Source organism: Papaver somniferum, chromosome 9 (assembly GCF_003573695.1).
Source record: "Papaver somniferum cultivar HN1 chromosome 9, ASM357369v1, whole genome shotgun sequence".
Taxonomy (NCBI): domain Eukaryota; kingdom Viridiplantae; phylum Streptophyta; class Magnoliopsida; order Ranunculales; family Papaveraceae; genus Papaver; species Papaver somniferum.
The window spans coordinates 15,246,457-15,264,135 of NC_039366.1; the positions used below are offsets into that span (position 1 = coordinate 15,246,457).

Consider the following 17,679-nt stretch of genomic DNA (forward strand, 5'->3'; position numbering starts at 1 on the left):
CAAACAGTTTGTTTATTCAATATTAAGTTAATGAGTTAAACTTATAATTCAGTAGATTGCAACAACATTTCAAATTAAGCAATTTTTTATTTCAAATTAATATTAATATTAAGTAGAATGCAACAACATTTCAAGTTAAAACTCAACATTTCAAATTAATACTAAAATTAATACATCAATTTTCTAGAGGTACTGCTGCATCGAACTCATCATCACCAGCTTGGTTGTTATTAAATCCAGTTTGTTGTTCAATCTGTGCTTGTATCTTGTCAAATTCGATTTACCACACATGTTTTTGCTGGGGGTTCATAATTGAAGTGTCGGTTTGAAGAATGTCATGCTCGTTATAGTTATTGACAATTTTTTCTTGAAAAAGCCGACTTTTTTTATCTCTCTGTTTTGAAATTTCTTGTCAACCGCTCTTTGCTTCTTGATGATCTTCTGATGTTCCATAAACTCTGTCATGTTAAAACCGTTAGAGCTTCCCCCTTCTTGAGATATTTTTCTAGCCAGTCTTGCTCAGTTTCTTCCTAGAAGTGATTAATTAGCATCATAAGTTGACATTTGGTTTTCTTGGGGTATCTGGTGAAGTGTTTGATGAACATTGTGAAATTGGTGAAGAATTTGGTATTGGGTTAGAAGAATTGTATGGTGAACTTTCAGGAATTTGTTGATTAGATGCTAACACGTCTGAATTATATTTGTTCAACACCTTCAAAATATGATAACAACTTTTTAATTGAATTTTTTTTCCTGTTTTGCACTGCCATTCTGTACGAACCTGTCTTTCAACATCACCACCACTCTCCTGGCATCTCTTGGCTTGCATTATCGCAACAACATAAGAGACGGCTTCCTTATTGATTACAATGAAGCTTTGTGACAGCCCACTTGCATCACGATCATTGATGTTCATGGTTTTCTCTTGATATATATATCTCAGAAAATATGTTATCCCACATGGTGTTACCATGCTTGTGTCCACCATCGATACAATCCTGGGTGAAATAAACATAATTACGACAAATGCATTCATCTTCTGTGATGTTAAATTTTGCACCCCGAACTTTGATCTTTTTGCCTCTGCCTTTGCCTTGAATTTGAGATTATGAATCTATATTACAAGGAATTAGGAAGTGTAGAGAATGTGTGATTGGTTAATCTTGTTTTAGATCAGAAGAATATTATGAAATAGAAAAATTCTAGAGAGATTTAGAAATTCTGGTGTGAGTTGAATTTGAACATGGGTTATAAAGGGGGAAATTATAGCCGTTGGATGAGAAACTGCTGAACGATGATCTAATTTACGAGCGATAGCAAGACTATCGCTGGCGCTATCCAGACCATCGAGCGATGTTATGATCATATATCGATGTATTTTCTATCTCTCGCTGGAAACTCCATCGTATATGCCTAAGTGGTATATTTGACAATTTAACGCATACATATTCCACTTTGTTATACCCATAATGGGTGCTAAATTGACAAAATTGGTTATTTGACATACTCATAGGAATAGGCCTAAGTGAGTCGAAAACTAATACTTAGATGATCCTTTTACCTCTGCCTTTGCCTTGAATTTGAGACTGTAAATACATATTGCAAGGAATTAACAAGTGTAGAGAATGTGTAATTGGTTAATTTTGTTTTATATCAGAAGAATATTGAGAGAGATAGAAAAATTCTAGAGATATCTAGAAATTCTGATGTGAGTTGAAATGAATTTGAACATGGGTTATAGAGGGGGAAATTGTAGCCGCTGGATGAGAAACTGCTGAGCGATGATCTAATCTACGAGCGATATCAAGACTATTGCTAGCGCTATCCAGACCATCGAGCGATGTTATGATCATATATCGATGTACTTTCTATCTCTCGCTGTAAACTCCATCGTATATGCCTAAGTGGTATATTTGACAATTTAACGCATACATATTCCACTTTGTTATACCCATAATGGGTGCTAAATTGACAAAATATGTTATTTGACATACCCATAGGAATAGGCCTAAGTGAGCCAAAAACTAATATTTAGATGATCTTTTTACCTCTGTCTTTGCCTTGAACTTGAGATTGTGAATCTATATCACAAGGAATTAAGAAGTGTAGAGAATGTGTGATTGGTTAATCTTGTGTTAGATCAGGAGAATATTGAGAGATAGAAAAATTCTAGAGAGATTTAGAAATTCTGACGTGAGTTGAAATGAATTTGAGCATGGGTTATAGAGAGGGAAATTGTAGCCGTTGGAAGAGAAACTGCTGAGCGATCATCTAATCTACGAGCGATAGCAAAACTACCGCTGGTGCTATGCAGACCATCGAGCGATGTTATGATCATATAGCGATATACTTTCTATCTCTCGCTGGAAACTCCATCGCATATGCCTAAATGGTATATTTGACAATTTAGCACATACATTTTATATCCATAATGGATGCTAAGTCGACAAAATAGGTTATTTGAGTACCCATAGGAATAGGCCTAAGTGAGTCAAAAAAAAACTAATATTTAGACTGAATCTATGTGCCAGTTGCAAAAACTAATATAAAACTGAATTTATGCGACCATTGGGGCCTTATAAGTGAGAATGCAATGTTTGCTCAAACTTTGACGCGATCAGTGAACCCGTAACTATGTGAGAATCCAATTTAGACTAATAAGTGAGAATCCAATTTAGACCGAATTTATGTGCCAGTTGGGGCCTAATAAGTTAGAATACAATGTTTGCTCAAACTTTGACACGATCAGCGTGGTAATTGAATACCTAACCTATAGGTAGGGACTACAACCTCTGGCCAACTTGGCTAATGCCAGTTGGTTAATGCTATGCTGCTCGCTATTATTCATCAAATCCAAGGCTTCCGCGATCTAGGCATACCGAACCGACACGTGCGCATCAACCCGTACAAAACGTGTAAGCTTTCCCTCCAGCCTCCAGGGTTTTGAGCCGGTTTTACAGAAACAAAAGCCAAACAATCAAACCTCCCCCTCTCTCTTTTTCCAGCCCTAAAAAAACCAAACAATCGGCTCCAACAAAAATCGATCAATCTCTTCTTCTCCTTCCACGGACAAATTACGGTATGTTTTCGTCAATCTCCTTCATCATGTAGCTCTAATTTTGTTCTTAATGTTGATATTCAGCGGATCAATCCGCTCAGTGTAGGTCTAAGTTGAGCTTAATTTGTATTCAGAAGTGAAAAATAGCTCTATTAAGCTAAATGTAGCTCTTATTGTTGTTAGATTAGGAGTATAACGAGTTCAATTGAGTCTGATTAACCTTCTGATCGGTGTTTTTGCTTGATATTGGATCATATCTTTCATTCAAAGATATAGAGATGGAGCCTACTACAGAGGTGAGTTTGTTGTTTAATCAATTCTGCAACAACAATTTTTCTCGATTTTTTTTTGTGTATGTTGTTATTAGCTTGAATTGTTACATTATAAGGTTTTCTTAAGTTTTTTTGTTTTTGTTATTTTTTGTGTTGTAGGGAGCAACAGAATCAGTTGAATCAGTAAGTTTTGGGTTTTATACTGCTGAAGAGGTTAGAAAGCAAAGTGTGAAGAGGATTACAAAAGCAGGGTGCATTGATCTTTTAGGTAAAGTTATACCTAATGGATTGTATGATCCTGCTATGGGTCCGTTAGAGGGCGGCGCCGGAATGTAAGTTCTCTCTATCTTTGTATAAAAGTTGTTAAACTATATTGCTTGTCATGAATGATAAACAGTTGAATAGTATATTTGGTAGATTGATAATATCGTAATCTCGCTTATTTTGGTAATTATTCTTTGTCTATTGGTTGGTATTTTGGGAACATTTCACTTGGTTTCTTAGTATCAGTTTTTGGCCTTTCTAAAATCGTATGCAATTGAAAAACGATACTGTACTAATTAGGTGCTCACCAGTGAGGGAATTGATAGAAAATTATTTTCATTGTATATTATTTATTCTTGTGACGTGATAATGTAGTTGATTGTTAATAAACAGCTTATTTTGTTTTCCTTGCAGTTGCCCATCATGTGGCGAGCGTTCACTTCTATGCCCTGGTCATTTGGTCATATCGAACTTCCATTATTCAAGTTTCTTTTTCAATTCCTAAAGGGGACTTGCATCTTCTGCCACCATTTTTTGGTAGAACAAGCAAAGGTATATTTTCTACGATGGACTTGTTTCTCTGTGTAAACGTTGCTAACTTAAATCCTTTTTAAGGAAACAAAGGTCATAAACACTGATGAAGACGATCTGACAAGTGAAACTTCTTATGGGTTATGTTTCTCGAACTTCTAATCTATTCACTCTTTTAACTTTAATTTATTCTCTTTTTTAGGTTCAAATGTGTGTTGACAAGCTGGAACTCATCAAAAAAGGTGATATTGCAGGGGCGAAAGCTCTAGGATTGGAAGAATGTTCATATGATGAGGAAAGTGATGTCGAGAGTATGGGAGGCACCACCAAGCTTCCCGAGGAGAAATTTTTGAATTTAGAGCTACCCAACTGGACGTGTCTGCAATATAAAGAGGCTATATCTGCATTGGATGTTTTATTTAAGGCTAAGACAAGCAGAAAATGCTCTAGGTGCGAAAAGAAAAACCCCAAAATCACCTGTCCCAATTTTGGTTGGTTTCGCTTGGTATGTTTGTTATTATCGTTCCATTATCTTAGAAATAGTCAGAAACCTGTCTTACTAAGAACTCTTTTATGCATATCGCCAATGTTGCTCTATAAAGTTGACCAATACATAGAACGTTGCATCGAGTTATTTTTGCATTTTGTCCCTTGGGTGATACTTATGTATTACTTTGTTATAAGTACTTTTGAGCTCTTTAGTATACCATACACCAGTTAGAAGATAATCAGATCTCACCTTTCATCTTGAGATATTTAAGTAAATGGCAGATCATTCCATTCGAGCAAATGTTATCATAGGAATTGAGCTGGACGCACCGTCCGATGATGAAGCATCACCTGAAGCTATGCATAATGGACCATCGAGTTCGGCTAAGGAATCAATTAGAAAGAAAAAGGGATCTGCAACTCCTGCTGAATATACTAAGCAAAAGAATCTCTGTAACAGAGACCTTTCACCAAAAAAGCTAGACCTTACCTAGTATTACGTTCTGGCCAGTAGGAATAGGCTGCTGATCTAGTAAATCCTCAACTTTGTAATCTACAAAATGCTATTCTTTCTGTTGCAATTTTTTTTGTATTGCATGTTAATGTTTCCTTGTGACATCATATGCTAACAGGTGAAGGATCATATGAAGAAAGTATGGAAAAATGAGAGTCGAATCTGCTCCCTAATTTGTGACATTCAGCAACAGGGATTATGTACGCCTGAGAAGAAAAATAGCTACTCGATGTTCTTCATAGATGCCCTTTTAGTTGCCCCGACCAAGTTTCGTCCTCCTGTTTGGGGGGGTAAAGTGAGTTGCCAATTGCTAAAGTGTACACCAACACTTTTTTTCTTCTTCTCATAATATACATCTTTTGGCTCTCTGTGCCCCCTTATTGTTTTTCCATTTACGTTAGGGATCTCAAATGCATATGTCAATGGTAGATAATATTGCTGCAGCAAACTTTGAACCTAGAGATGTTTTGTTGTCGTAGCCTTGGGACACCTTTATAGAGTTCTTAGCAGTATATGTACTCTATCTGTGAGTCACAAATCCATAAGTGGTTGGCTCAGTAATTTACATACGTATATGTAAGTACCATATAATAATATAGGTTTAAAAATATAATTGGATAATTTAGAAGCGTGGTTTTGATATGACACGCAAGACCGATCAACTGAATTTGCCTTTGAAAGCAGAATATTAGCTTTGCCAAAATTGGTAAACCAATCTTTGAACTCATACTGCTGTATTCATTTGCTTTCTTCTTTTTGACAAAGCAGATAAAGAAACTGAATAGCAAGAGAAAAAAAATACAAGACAGATAGCTAACCAGAAAAGGAGCTAGCAAGCAAACCCAAATATACCTTACATATTTTATTGCGTATTTACATTCTCCCAACTTTATAACACCTCCATGAAAGAAACAACCTGTAGTGCGTTTTCAGTTTCAGAACAGGGTCTCTTCGACCCTATCCACTACAATATTGCTGATATGTTTGTTTAGGGCTTACCTTCCTCTCTTGTTTTTTGAGTCCTATTTTCTCCCCCTTTTTGTGTATGTAATTCTAGTAGTTTATAATGTAGAGTAGATTCGTGCTCTATTGCATCGTTCTTAAAGAACATATTCTGCTGCATGTATTTGACACGTCATTAGTCAGTGATGCAGCTCGTCTAGCTACCTTTGTATATTCTCCGTCATTATGTCTACTCGAGTTGGTTGAATGCTATGTTTTTATTTTTAAACTTAATTGATGGCCAGTTGTTTATTCCTTATATCTTTTGTGGATTGATGTGGGGTATTACTTGCAAGCTGCAACTACATTGTCCGGCTTTAAATCTTTTAAATGCTTATGCTTTCATTACAGTGTAATGTGTTTACACATCTTGCTATGATTTCTTTCTTAGGGGTTGAACGAGCATCCTCAAACTGAATTATTAGCTCAAGTCATAGAATCCAGTAAACTTTTAAAAGCTAGTATAGATGAGGACAGTGGAGATGCTGCAGGAACCAACAAAAAACTACACAAAGAATTAGTTACAAAGCATTGGAAGGAACTTCAGAATCGTGTAAATGTCTTATTTGATAGCAAGACAGTCAAAGGTAAAGTTTCTTCTCTTGTACTCATCTTTGGTTTCTTTATACCTTGGCATCCCTTTTTCTTTGTATATTTTCAAGTATGATATTGTTTTTTGTCATTGCCCATTTGATAAATTCCCATTTCGCCGCGCACTAGGTTAACAGCAGCTTTTCAGACGAAATCATATCTTATTCTGGACTTCATTATCGTTCTGGTAATAAAATCTGAGGCAGTAGTGGTTTTCTGATTTACCGTCTATGTGAACTATTGGTGAACTACATATCATAGAGTTAAATGGTCGTAGATGTACTTTGTTATTTAATTCTTTGTATGTTATCCTTGTCAGATGAAACCATGCGGAAAAATTTCATCTTTTCTCGCACAGGAGAACTACGCCGATCTTGAGGGTCATAATGCTTCCTAGTGTCATTGTTTCTTGACTAGATCATTCTTGCTCTAAATTTCTTACTTTCTTAGAATTATTGTTGATATTTTCTATCTTTCCAGAGAATGTACAATGTTTTGATGGATGCATTAGAATTTGGTTCTCTTAGATTTTGTTGGTAGTCAATTGAAGCAATTAAGTCTCCCTTAGAACCCGAAATTGTCACCGACAAGGAGGTATGGTTTCTCCCATTCTCCTGAAACTGCTGTCTCGGTATCTTCTTCCTGGTCACTTACACCCTTCTCAATCGTCTGTCTCTTCATTTGACCATAGCAGAAGAGTATCTATACTTACGTGTTTCCTTTTAGCACATGGTTCTGCATCAAATGCTGTTTTACTCCCTGCTCTATTCATTGTTTACGCCAGTTGTAGATTTCTCCTCCATGCAGGTCTCATCTTGCTGGAATATCTTATATGCATTTTTTTTAAAAACATATTTGAGCATTGTGAACTTAGATTTTCCTGTTAATATAGGTTCAAAGAACAAGTCCGGTGTATGTCAGCTGCTAGAGAAGAAGGAAGGTATGGTTCGGCAACATATGATGGGAAAGAGGGTTGACTTTACATGTCGGTCAGTCATCTCTCCTGATCCTTATTTAGCAGTCAATGAAATTGGGATTCCTCGTTCCTTCGCAAAAGGGTTAACATATCCAGAGGTAAGGTTGAAGAGATTGGCCTTTCTACTTCCTTCCAATACTTATCCTAAACATCATCATTATCATCATATAATTGTATATATATATGCTTTTGTCTCAATACTGGAATTTAGATTCTCGAACATATTCTGGAATTATATATTTTGTCAGTTGACTCAATTCTCTCTTTAGCCTGTCTTTTGGCAAGAATCAATTCTCTCTTTACCCTGTCCTTTGGCAAGAAATTGGACATGATTAACTCAACTTGTGATATTACTTTTGTTATTAGGATTTCCTGCTTGAACTTGATGCATCTGTTTCTTCTTGATTTACAGAGGGTGACACCTTGGAATATGAACAAACTGAGAGATGCTATTCTTAACGGTAATGCTGCACACTACATGGAAAATGGCAAAGTTGTGAGATTGACTCCAAAAAATGTGAAAAGCCTTATTACCTGTGCGAGGAAGTTACCTTCCTCAAGAGGAATTGTTACTCAATCTGGGAGGAGTACTGACCAAGATTTTGAAGGAAAGGTGGTATATCGTCATTTGGAAGATGGAGATGTTGTGCTCGTTAATCGACAGGTACCACTAAATGCTGAAAAATCTTATCATTTGTTTCTCTTTCCTGTTCATGTGATTGATTTAATATAGTGCTTACCCTGGATAAATTAAACAAGTTTATACCCATTGTCGTCGCCGAGTTTTGGGTTCGAATTTCTAGGAGAAGAAAAAGATAAGAAAAGTCTCAACTTGTTAGATGGATTGTCTGTTGGATTCTCTTCCCATTGTTGGTTTGTGTACTTGCTTTTGGTTTTGTGCTGGAGTAGGATTCTCCTTTTTTTCTTTTGCATGCCATATTTTGTTTTGTTTTTACGGGTAGTTTATAGTATATATCAGGGTGATGCGAATGACATATGCTGCATCAGGTAACAAAATGGAGGGACGATTCAGTTTTTTATTAGAATCTATGCTTAAGTTTGTCTGTGGGAGGCTTCTTGACGAAATCCATATCTATTAACTTTTAATTCTAAGATTCTTATTTTCATCAACAGCCTTCGCTTCACAATCCAAGTATAATGGCTCATATTGTACGTGTCTTGGAAGGGGAGAAAACACTTTGAATGCATTACGCGAAATGCAGGTTTTTCTCACCTCTTTGTTCCTTATTAGTTGTGAGTTGTGACTTTGAAATTGCATTGCATAATGCCCAGTTACTAGACTAACACTGTACGTTTTTGTTTTTAGCGTTTACAATGCTGATTTTATGGGGATGAAATGAATGTTCACTTTCCACAAGACGAAATTTCACGAGCAGAAGCTTATAATATAGTGAATGCAAATAACCAATACATCGTTCCAACAGTGGTGAACCTAAAAGGGGTTTGATTCAGGTACAATAATTTCTAAAACGTTGGTTTCTTTAGTCAATTATAAATTGTTCTGCGTATTAGAGTACGAAAGCCTTTTTTTTTTTTTTTTTTAACTTTGTTGCTTGCAGGATCATATCGTAAGCGCTGTGCTTCTTATAAAGAAAGACACCTTTTAACCCGAGACGAGTTCTACTACCTTCTCTATGGTTCTGGTGTTTCTGCTGCTGTTCGAAGCTCAATTAATGGTAGACCTCGCAAGAAAATTTCGGTAATAAGCACTGAAGACGAAATACAAGATATTCCACCTGCTATTTGGAGACCAGAACCTCTATGGACAGGGAAACAGGTTAGGGCTAGATTACTAATTCAAGCCGTCTTGGACATATGTAGTGCCCTAATTTATTATTTTCTTCAGTATTATATGACACTGAAACTGTATAACTAATGATAGTTTGCAAATTTGTGCTTGTTTTGCAGGTTATAACATCAATTCTAAACCATATAACTCGAACCAGAGGACTCACTCCTCTGACTATTGAGGAGAGTAAAGAAGGAAATGGAAGTGAAAAAAGAAAGATAAGTGAAGAATTGAAGTTACGAATTCAGAAAAACGAGCTCGTGCATGGGGTGATTGACAAGAATCAGTTTGGTTCATACGGTTTGGTGCATATGGTCCAAGAGCTGTATGGTTCAGATGTAGCAGGCATTTTCCTTTCGGTTTTAAGTCGCTTATTTACTTTGTATTTGCAGGTAAGATTGGTTTATTCTTCTTCACCAATCTCCAGTTATGTTTTCACTTGTAATGAATGTTACTTTATAAGTTCTTCAGTTAATATAAATATGCTAATGCAATTTTTATGATCCAGATGCATGGCTTTACATGTGGGATTGATGACCTTCTTGTAACACCAAATGCGGACAAAGAAAGGATGGAAAAACTCGGAGAGAGTGAAACAAAGGGTGAAAAAGTACACTCTTTGTTTGTTGGTTCTGATGATGGAGATACAGGTTTGTCTTTATTTGGTGTCATAAGTAGTATCCATTCATCCTTCATAGCAGACACAGATAGCTTTTACTCACCTTCGCAGGTGTTTCACCAAAAACTTTGTTGTGAATACCCATGCTTCTTTTGTAGATCCGATGGTATTACAAGAGGAGATTGAGAAAACCATACGCACCAGTGGTGAAACTGCAACAACCCGCTTGGATAGAATGATGTCCAGTTCCCTTAACAGGATAACCTCTGAGGTGAACGACATGTTGTAAACCAATGGGTTACAGAAACCCTTTCCGAAGAATTGCCTTTCAGTGATGACTATTTCGGGAGCCAAAGGTAGTACGGTGAGTAGTTAACACACTTTCTCTTGGTCTAGATTTTTTCTTGCAGTATGATTGCCATTCTCAGAAAACTTCTTAGATATAATTCACATTTCTTTATTGTCGGCTTTATACATAATGGATGAGGTGGTGCTTTTATATGTGCTCGATGATATGCCTGATATAGAGCATATGTTGCACATAATTGGACACTTGGTTGTTCGTAAATATCAATCCTATTAAGGTGCTTTGGAGTTTGAAGAAGTATTTTGTTTTTGTCTCATGTCAAGGGCAACTCGGATTTATAGTAAGTTTGCTGAGCAACAGAGGCTGATCAAATAACATCGCATTCAAAATTAATTTTTATTTTTAGCATTTATTACTGTAGCTTTTTCATAAACACTACCCCAGCAATAGGTAAACCTTGACACGTACATGAGAAAAATAAGTTACCATTCAAAATAAATATGTTTTATTAATGCATTCACTTAAAACATAACACCTCGATCACCTACCAACACTGCTTTTGAGAAAAATTTTAGTTATTTTTAGAAATTCCAATTTATTTTTGGTCTAAGGTGTTGCATTTTTCGTTGGCTGACTTCATTTGTATTTGTCTAGGTCAACTTCTCGCAAATATCTTCTTTGTTAGGCCAGCAAGAGCTAGAAGGCAAGCGAGTTCCTAGAATGATCTCTGGGAAGACCTTACCTAGCTTTCACCCATGGGATCCTGCATCACGTGCTGGAGGCTTTATTGGCGACCGTTTTCTGACTGGTTTTCGCCCTCAGGAATATTACTTTCATTGTATGGCTGGTCATGAAGGGTAAATATAGCTCCTTTCAACCATCTGAATAAATAATTCTTTTTTTTTTATTTCGGAAGATAAAACTTCACTCACACGGAGCATAGTTTTGTATCTCTTTGGATTCTGCTGATTTCAAGAAAACACCCACATAATGAAATGTCATGTTTTTATTATATTCAGGGCTGTGTATACTGACAAACTTAAATTCTGGTGCCAGGTTGGTTGATACAGCAGTCAAAACATCTCGTAGTGGATACCTGCAGAGATGCCTTATAAAAAGTCTGGAGTCCCTGAAAGTCTGCTATGATCTCACCGTACGTGATGCAGATGGATCTGTTGTCCAATTTTGCTACGGTGAAGATGGTGTTGATACCCACAAGACTAGCTTCATTTCTGAATTTAACATAATTGCCGAAGTATTTTCTTTCCTTATTCTTATTCCTATGCTTTTTGTCTATGTTTTCTGATTATTTTTTTTCTGGGTTTTCTGTCTATTTAGAATCAGAAGGCTGTATTGGAAAACATTGGCGGTGAGTTTGAAGATTCACAACTAATGGAATGCGGTGACTATGTGAAGGACATGCCGATGGCACTTGAAGGGAAAACAAATGATTTTATATCTGATTTCAATAAAAGACAGCAGCGGGATTCTTCACAGCTTATGAAAAGAAAACAGTTTTTGAAGTTAATGAAGCTCAAATACCTCTCAAGTCTTGCTCAGCCCGGAGAACCTGTTGGTATCATTGCTGCTCAGTCTATTGGAGAGCCGTCAACCCAAATGACGTGAGTTACTTTTCTTTTCTTTTCTCATTTAATTAGAATTTTTTAGTCTTCACAGCTCTAGGAATAATACCAAGAGTACTAGTTATGTAGTATATTAGTATTCACGTGTGGACTTATACTGTGTAACTAACTAGCTTGCCAAATTGCAAGAGACAACTGGAATGAAAAACACAGTAAATGTGTAAAGTGGTTATGAAACTTGGTCAGTGATGGAAGAATCTAGGAAAGATGACCTATATTGTTCTAGGATGTCTCCATCTCTAGAGATTACCCATTTAGATGGAGGCCCTTCACCGCTCAGTACATACTTGTTCCAGTTGGCATCCATCCAATTACTGGTTGATTTGCCAGATGTATGGGAAACTTTTGTGGTGTGACTTGAAAGCTAACACTCTTCAAGGAATAAAAAATTACTTGAGAATCGAAGAAAAAAAGTTGTATTGTGTTGACTACTATGTCAATGGGTACTCATTTCAACGTTTTCCTTTTTCAGTCTTAATACTTTCCATCATGCTGGGCGAGGTGACATGAATGTCACACTAGGTGTCCCTCGGTTGCAAGAAATTTTGATGAGGGCTTCAGCGAAAATCTTGTCACCGGCTATGATCTGCCCCTTCCAAAAGGAAAAGACAGAGTAAGTTCACATTCTGTACTCTGTACTTCCATGGTGTATTATGGAGCCTGGGGTGGTGCTTTAAGAGTATGATTTCCTGGGGAGAAACTATAATGTTTTATGCTTATAGAATGTTTGAAACATGTTTCAGAAATATTACTCACCGGCTGGCAGCAGCGTCAAATGAGATTCCCTCTGTCGGGAACATTATAAACAGTGTGGAGGTCCAGAGCCTGGCTGCGAAGTTCAAAAAGGTTACCGTGGCGGATATAATAGCGAGCATGGAGGTCCACCTTCTTCCATGTTTTACTCACAATGGTCAAGTTTCAACTCTTTATAAGCTGAAGATTAAGGTCCATCAACCTGAAGATTTTCCTCCTTACATGGATATAAAGCTAGAAGACTGCATGCAGACCTTAGATGTTCTGTTTGTTAGAGAGTTGGAAGACATGATACAAAGTCATCTGAAGCTGTTATCCAGAATTAATGGCATTCATGAGATAGATGGCGGTGAATCTGGATTTGTTTCTGAAACACAGTTAAAGGAAGATGAGGATGAGTCAGGTAAGAAATCACAGCAAGTAGGGGAAGATAGCGATGACAATGGAGAGGATGATGATGATAATGAAGCAGAAGATCTCGATGGTGATGCACAGAAAAGAAAACAGCAAGCTACAGATGAGATTGATTATGATGAGGATGGCATGGAACCAGAGGCTTCAGTTGTTGAAAATCTAGACACTGATAGCGACAAAGGAGATGACCATATTTCCGATGGTGAAGCTCAGGCATCTGGTGCCGAAGATGAACAAAAGTCCATACCAATGCCGAAGAAGTCAAAAACAGAAGATGCCGAAGGTGAACGAAAGTCTATACCAATACCGAAGAAGTCAAAAACAGAAGAAAAAAAGACAGGACCAGATGGCAACCCCAAAAAGGTGACCAAAGCAAGGGGGGTACGAAAAGAATTTGATAGAAACATTTTCACCGAAACAATGGGATTGGATTTTGAGGTTCATTTGAAATTTTCTCCAAAATATCCTCATATTCTACTGTCTGAGGTAATATTCTTGATCTATCATGTTCTTGACTGGCATGTGATGTGTTTTTAGATGCGAATTGCATCTTACTGTGTTATTACTATTTATTATTGTTAACTTCCACGGATAAAAAGGAATCTTCACTTAACTGTTGCACTGAATGTTTGTACAGATTGCCAAGAAGGCAGCTAAGAATGTCTACATCAGGAGACCTGGAACCATACAGAAATGTTCTGCGTTTGAATACAAGGATCCTATCTATGCAAATGAAAAAGACTATCAAGGAGAACCTGCACTACAAACAGTTGGTGTGGATTTCAGTGCTTTCTGGAATTTAGTAGACAATCTTGATGTCAATCGCACTGTTTCAAAATGATATACAGGCAGTTCTTCGAACATATGGGGTGGAGGCCGCTAGGGCTACCCTCCTAAATGAAGTGAAAGGTGTATTTAAGGCGTACAGTATTGGTGTTGACATTCGACACCTATCTCTGATTGCTGATTACATGACTCACGAGGGGAGCATACGACCTTTTAGCAGGTATGGACTCGCAGGATCTATATCCCTATTTAGCAAAATGACTTTTGAGACTGCAGCGAAGTTCATAGTCGATGCCGCGTATCATGGTGAGGTGGATAGTTTAGAGTCGGCGTCAGCAAGGATATGCCTTGGTTTGCCTGTAAAAGAAGAAATGGGAACTGGCAGTTTTGATGTGTTGCAGCAAATATAATTTTGAATAACCAATATATTTATTTTTTCTCAAGCATATGATATCTGCAAATATCATGCTGAAGTTGTCGTTGAACGTTTCTAGTGTTTGGCAATAAAAACAATAAAAAGCTGTTCCTACTTGACTAATTCCTTAGTCTTATCTGCCCTGTTCATCACTGTCAAGATCCTAACTGATTCTCAACTTAGAGATAACAACTTCAAAAAAATAAATAATATAGTGGGATCTTTGTAATGTCATACGAAGTTAGATTAACTGTAGAAGTTTCTAAAAAGCTAAGAGATTCTTGGCCACTGAAACAGTGACATGAAATATGGTTGGGGCCGTGGGTGACATCAACAAATTTTTGTCAAAAAATACTTACACCTTGGATACACTTTCAAAACTAATTTCTCGACTTTTATGAATCGGTACCCGCCTACATAAGTAAAAAAAGTTTATTCTTATGAAACATTTGTTTTCTTCATTTTTTTTCTAATTTCCGACTTGTGAACTTGATTTTTGGTTATTGTCGTATCCAAATACCCTCTAAACAAACATTGATATTACCAACAATCAACTTTAAAAGTTAATTCTTATGAAACATCTGTTTCCTTTAAGGGTGCACAGGAACCGAGCCGGACCGACGGACCGTCCCGGTACCGGTGGAACCGTACCTGGTTTTGTACCGAACCGAGGAACGGGGTACAGGTACCGGTCCTAAAAATAGGAACCGAGGCTAGGGAGGTACAGGTACACGGTCCTGGCCTAGTCCCGTACCGTCCGGACCGAAAGTACCGACGATTTCTAACCATTAGATTTAGGGGTACTGAACTAATAATAGCCGTTAGATTAGGGGTGGTATATATAGAACCTAACGCTAGGGTTTTTCATTTTCGTTTTTTCCGTCTTCTCTCTGAGAAAGAGAACTGAGAAGAACTCTGTCTCTGATTCTCTGAACTCCATAGATTAGTCTCAATTCTCCATTAAATCATTAATCTCCAACAACGAACAACACCAGTTACTCCACCTCTCGATCCAGAAGAAGAATGAGAAAAGTCAGTGATTTGTGTAAGTTTTTTAATTTTTTTTGCTTTTTTTTTTCTCCAATTTTTAATCAATTTCTATTAGTTATTGTGTTTAAATCGTTTGATTTGGACTATGGGTTCCTTGATTTTTTAAATTTGAGCTTTATTTGACTTTTGATTAATTTAATTTAGGGTTTCAAACTTTTAATTTCACAGGGTAAGTTATCACTCACGCCAGGGAGAAGACGAAGGGAAAGGATTCAAGGAAGAAGGAACCATCCAACTTTAACCAAGGAAACCCATTAAGGTACTTTTTATTTCTTCCTTTTTATAATTTTTTCAATTAATACTGTTTGAGACCGAGTGTTCTTTAAGATCTTTTGAGCTAACCAATTTTTTTGTTTTGAGTTTTTAATTTTTGAGTTTTTAATTAAATAGTTTTTAATTAATACTGTTTGAGTTGTCATTTGCCAATAATTTCCACACTTAGTAACCTATACTTCTCAAATTGGCATAGAGAACCTAGCTATAGGCTCTTAACAGCAAGAACTATCTAATTTCTTTTTTGTTTAAAACAATTCTATACAAGTATGAAGAAGCTCATGCATTTGTTTCTGTACCCATCTTCCATCTCATCCTCACATGGCTTTAGTCTTAAGAGCTGGGAAATGTGTGTGTATTTGTACTATGTATACTTTTATTCTTTTTTGTAATTTTTTTCACAGTAGTTTAGTTGTATAGAGCATGTCCTTCCCTGGTTCAATTTCATTAAACTAATCTTCCTCATTGTCTTTTAATGGGTTTTGCCGTGCAGTGATGACTGTACTCTATAAGCTATATTTAAAGTTGCTTATTGTTGTTTCATTGATGGAACATGACAGCCGGTAGTTATTGTAAGCAGTTAAGCGGGTAGCTTCATTCCATAGGCTAAAATGTAGCAAACAAGCAGAGTATTTTTAGGGTTAGTGGAGGATCATGTCTTTCCTAATCCAGGGGATAAATGACACTTTAGTGAAAACAACACATATTTTATGCTACTAAGAGTTATACATGATATTCATTTTTCAAGTAATGTCGTGTTTGTTGTCTGTCTTTAACGCTGTAGCTATCTTTTTTTGTTTATTTGTTTTCTTAGGAACAACTTTAGTCTCATGCCTCTAGCTGAGGACGTTCTAGCTTGTATTATGTACTTACGTTTATGTTTATTTGTGATTTGTCTGTGATCAGTCATGGATGCATCAAGTCTAGCTTGTGGAACAGCTACTCCTATACCTATTTCAGCTGCTACACCTACGCCTGCTACATATACATTTGTTGGATCCTCTATCCAACCAACTTACTATCGTATTGTAGACTTGTAGTATTGTTTGTGTTGGTCAGTGTCAGTGTGTGTGTTTGTGTGCTACTCTACTGCTTCTTGTTAGTTGTTATTTTTTCAGATTTTCAAGACTTTGGTTGTTTGGCACTTTGGATAGCTAGTATTATTGCCACTTGTTAGTTGTTACTTTGTTCTTTGATTGAGATTTGCTTAATATATTGAAAAACAGGTAAAACTAAAAGGAAAATTTGTCTGAGAAACAAAAAAAAAAAATTTATCTGAAAAGTCACAGGAACCGACCGGTACCGGTCCCCGACCGGAACTGTACATGTACCGAATGGTACCGGAATCGAGGTACACGGTACCGGTACCGGTCCAAAATATGGGAACCGACCCCTGGGAGGTACAAGTACTCGGCCTCGGCAAGAACCGAGCCGAACCGTACCGTGTGCACCCCTAATTTCCTTCATTTTTTTTTTTATTTCTGACTTTTGAAATTGATTTTTGTTTATTGCGGTATCCAAACACCCTAAACATTAATATCATCAACAATCAATTCTGAGGTTGAATTGCTTTAGGCATGAGCTGTAATCAACAACAGATATTATCATGTACGACAAATGACTTTTTTCTTGTTTTTTTTACTTTTTTTATTGGACAGATGTGCAGTAGGCGACCTTATTAGGCAAAAATGTAACAATCAAAGGCATTACCATAGACTTTTTTCCTGGCTAAAATGTTAAACTTCGTAAGAGAGAAAAGCCAAATATAAATGTTAGTACCTGCTCCCACGTTAGAAATGTTGATTTGTAGCAAAGATGATCGTGCTAACATATCACAATTTCTATACACAATCCCACATTAGTAGTGGCCTTCCAAATCAAAATCCATCTACCAAAAAAAACATTAAATACT

General features: G+C 36.7%; 1 long non-coding RNA gene and 1 pseudogene across 1 annotated transcript; both read left to right on the forward strand.

Moving 5' to 3' along the window:
- The first annotated feature begins 2,947 nt into the window (after positions 1-2,947).
- LOC113307894 lies at positions 2,948-14,558 on the forward strand (annotated as a pseudogene).
- Positions 14,559-15,304: 746 nt separating this feature from the next.
- On the forward strand, positions 15,305-17,011 carry LOC113309789. The gene is made up of 3 exons (XR_003340755.1): positions 15,305-15,489; positions 15,663-15,753; positions 16,674-17,011. It is a non-coding gene; the product is annotated as an uncharacterized LOC113309789 (long non-coding RNA).
- Positions 17,012-17,679: the final 668 nt, after the last annotated feature.